The sequence below is a fragment of the Triturus cristatus genome, chromosome 12, assembly GCF_964204655.1.
Source record: "Triturus cristatus chromosome 12, aTriCri1.1, whole genome shotgun sequence".
NCBI classification, from domain to species: domain Eukaryota; kingdom Metazoa; phylum Chordata; class Amphibia; order Caudata; family Salamandridae; genus Triturus; species Triturus cristatus.
In genome coordinates, this window is record NC_140595.1 from 3490409 (window position 1) to 3494859 (window position 4451).

A 4451-nucleotide genomic window follows, 5' to 3' on the forward strand; every position below is an offset into this window, starting at 1 on the left:
CCTCACAGTTCCAATCCTGGCACAGCCGTGACTGAGCGACAAAACGTAATAAAACAAAAACAAACAAGCACTGGCAACGCCTATTTATTAATGCATTTTTATATAGCGCGGGCTTTACTCAAAGGTGTCAGGGCGCTTCACAATAGGACCGGTTACTATACATGAGGAGAATGTGACAAATGTACATGTTACAGAAGCAAATGAGATACAAGAAGAGGTGTGATACAGCCATAGATGGCAGTCACACACAAACACACTGGGATGACACTTGCACAGGCACAGAATACAACATTTACTATAGTGATGAACTTCCTTGAGGGGCTTGAAAGGGCGGGTATAGGTCCTGGAAGTGTCTTTGGAAGAGGAGAGATTTGAGGTCGGCTTTGGAGGTCTGGGTAGAGGGGGTGGTACGGAGCAATGGAGGCAGCGAGTCCCAGATTCTGGCCGCATTGCCGGAGGATTGAGCCATCGATCCTTTCCTCTTGAAGGTGGGGGGCTCAAGCAGTAATTGTTCCGCATTACGAGACGGTCTGGAGCCTCCAGAGAGTTTCAGTTTATTCGCCAGGTAGCGAGGAGAGGAAGGGTGCAAGGCTTTGTGGGTGGTATAGACCATCTTGTAGATTGAATTTTGCATCGATCGGAAGCCAACGGAGGGAAGGCAAAATGGGTGTGATGTGGTCACTTCTTTTGGCCCCAAATATAAAATGGAGAACGGAGTTAAGAGGGGAAAGGTGGGATTTGGGGAGTCCAATCAGTCTCGCCAACCTACCTACCAACACACACGGGCCACCGTGTGTCACACGCCTTGGGCTCCCTTCAGACCCTCACCTGGTGAGGAGCCAACATCATAGGGTTGCCAGAAAAACGGGCAGAACATTTTCAGCTCGCTTTTGGAGGCTGTAAGCAGCCGATGTCCATTAAGAGGCGTGAAAACACCCCTGGACATCCGTGACAGCCTAATGACACTCTGGTTTTGTAGGAGAGGCACGGGGGGCAGAATGCCTCTTAGGAAGCGCAGGGCACGAGCCCCCGCCTCACACAGTGCCATCTATTTGTAAGTTGAAAAGTTGCGCCTATAAGTGAGCTATTGGATCGGGTAAGGGTGGCTAACAGGGTATATAACAGGATTTTAGGAAAGTACCCCTTTTAACATGGTTACCCCCCCCCGCCCCCCCACTTTTTGCCTGGTAACTTGCAATTTTGACTAAAAGTGTGCAGGGTTCCTCTTAACCAGGTCCCCTGTTCTTCACATAAACTGTATGATTGTTCCATAAACCCTTTGAATCCCTCTTAAATCCCTAGTAAGTGGTATCCCTGGTACTTAGGGCATTGGACTTAAAGAGTGTTCCTAAAGGCTGCAGTACTAATTGTGCCACCCTAAGGGACCCCTCAGCAAGCTCATGCAAGCTGCCATTGCAGTCTGCGTGTCTTGGTGCAGAGAAAACCAAGAGTCAACATGACACATATCCGTGTGTGCCATATCTGCCAACACTACATGTGGTATAGGTAGGACATCACCACGGCAGTCCTTAAAGCCCTAAGGCAGGGTGCACTATACCCATATGTGGGTATATCTGCATGAGTGGGTGTGTCCCTGTGATATCTAAGTTCACCCTTAAATATCGCAAGTACACAGTGAAGCCGTAATGAGCACATGTGCTGGACACTCGTCATTACGAGTTCCCCAGCTACTTGATGGCTTCACTGTATCCCAAGGTGTTTGCTATCAAACACCTTGTCTTAATAAACCCAGACTGATGCCAGTGCTAGATTTATTAATAGATGCACCCAAATAGCACCTTAGAGGTGCCCTTGAAAACCTTTCGACTACTAGTGTGTTGAATGACCGGTCTCAATCAGCCAGCCACCCTAGATTAATCTCTGACCTCCCGAGGTAAGAGCCTTCCCTCTAGGAGGACAGGAACAAAGCCTGGTCTGGGTGGAAGTGTTCGTACCTCGTCCAAGCAGGATGGGCATTCCAGGGTGGGAAACTTCAAAGGCCCTGCTACCTTTGATATGCGACCCCAATCCTCTCCATATTGTGAAGGTGCCCACTCCCTGTCCTGACTCCACTTTTGGCGGTAAGAAAGGCAGGAACATTATTTAGATTAGGCGGTGTGCCCACTTTCAGCCAGCACCACCCCTAGGATGGGCCAGCTGATATGGACCCCGACTTTTTAGAATCCTCCATCTTGTGTTGGAAAGAATTAGCGTATTAGGGTCAGGGTTATGCCCACTTCCCATAGGAAGTGGTCACATAGAGGGTGTAGTCGCCCTACAGAAAGGCAGCCCATTGGCTACTACCTGGTACTCCTCTTAAGACCCCTAAATTGAGTATTTAGGTGGCACCCCTTGGACCTGATCTTCGAATTTGATGAATCAACAGAAGAAGGACGAAGAAAAGTCACTGGCTGGCGAGAACTGCAGCAGAACTTTGATGAAAACCCTGCCGTCATCAGCCCCCTCTCGACAATCGCGACAGGGTGACTTGTCCTGCGAGCTGGAGCACTACCAAAGACTTGGATATCCTGCCAGCAACAACCTGCTAAAGAGGGTGGACCCCAAAACTCTTAACCAAAAACTGGGTGCCAAGGTAAAAATTGGGATCCAAAAAAGGCATGGTGTCACAACTGTCAGAAGACTGGACACTGACCTGGAGACTCTGCCTGTCCCAACATGAACCCCCCTACTACTACTCCAGTTAGCACAGGAAAAGCAAGTCTCCAGGTGGGATCCCTAGTTTGCCCTGAGCAAATCCGAGAGCACAAGGAACCTACACTAGGAACCTGCACTAGTCTCTGAGGAAGGGGTGGAACATGCAACCTGAGCTGTGAGGCCTACTAATATTGAAAAATACAAACATCAGCCCTCGATTAAGGGATTAGAGAAGAAACTCTGCAAGATGCAGGCGCCAATGTCACCACTGTGACAGAAAAACTGCTACCTCCAGGACAGTACCTGACTGGGCAGACTTATCGAGTCACCAATGCTGACAATGTCACGAAGGTCCATCCCATGGCGATGGTAACCTTAGAATGAGGAGGGGTTACTGGCCAGAAACAGGTAGTGGTTTCTTTTGCAATCCCAGTCGAATGTCTGCTAGGGAATGATTTGGACTCCTCAGCTTGGACTGAGGTTGAGCTTAAGTCCCATGCAGCCATGCTGGGATTTCTGTATGGGTGTGTGTAAAAACCTGAGCACAGAGCATGGCCCAGGGTGAAAAACAATGATAGACCAACCCTCCAAGAGAAAGGTAGAAAGTCAGGGAAGCCAGCTTCTGAACAGCCACAAGCTCAGGTCCCCTCCCCTCACTCAGGGAGAAGACCTGTATGCCAAAGAGGGAACTGATCCCCAGGAACTTGGGTCTTACACGGCAGAGCTCCTAAGCTCAGGGGGAACCTCTAGGGAAGAGCTGTGCCAAGGGCAGAGGATCCCCACCGCCCGACATCCCCCAGAGCCCGCTGCAGACCCCCGCCACCCGACAACCCCCAGAGCCTGCTGCGGGCCTTCCCCGGCCCTTGTGTGACACAGACATGCACCGAAGAGGAATGAATGGCGCTGGATTTCGGAATAGTATAATTTACTATTCCTACTCCAGTTTGTGCAACAGCAGGGAAGGTGTTGGATTGAAAAACCAACACCTTCTTCCCCCTACAGCAAGTCGTTGTAACGACTTGCGATGTAATGGTTCGCGTTATAACAACGCAGTCGTTGTAACAACTGTGTTGTAATGACATGTGATGTATCACATGCGATGTAAACGCTGTTTCCCGGTTGAGGTACCCTTTGAAAGGGTTGGAGTCAACATTGTAGAATGGAGTAGCTCATCACGCATGGACCTGGGAAACATGGCAGCTATACTCCTCAACACACGCAACAGACCATGTTAAATTCATTATGTTCCCGGTCACCTAATTCTTGTATGGACTTATCACAGCAGTGCTCCCATCTGTGACAACAAAGCAGCACATGCTTCAGTGAACTCCCACTGCAACTGAAAGGCATCTGACTACAGAAGCAGTAATTATAAAGCCAAAGTCAACCAACAAACCAAGACTATGAGACATGCGTCCCCACCACGAACTCAAATTATTCCAACCAAAACAGCTTCTATTTACAGCTGGTAAAGTAGCTCAGTGTGTTTGTGTATATGCTGCGGAGAGCTGTTGTCACCAAAAGGTAGTGTCATGGTTTCTGTGGTGTGACCCCCCCTGCACCCCAGTCAGTTGATCAATATCGATTATTTTCTGTGTTACAGTTGCGCAGAGCTACAGAATGAGCTGTTTGAAAAGTATCAGTTCAGCACTATCTCTAGGTTCCCTTCTGTCTGCCTTTCACCAGCATCACGCGTTTCATCACACGCCACTCTGTTATAATTTTTAAACTGTGATCTTTCTATTTTTTAATTTTCTTATTAGAAACTATAGACTAGCATCTCTACAAGGAGACGC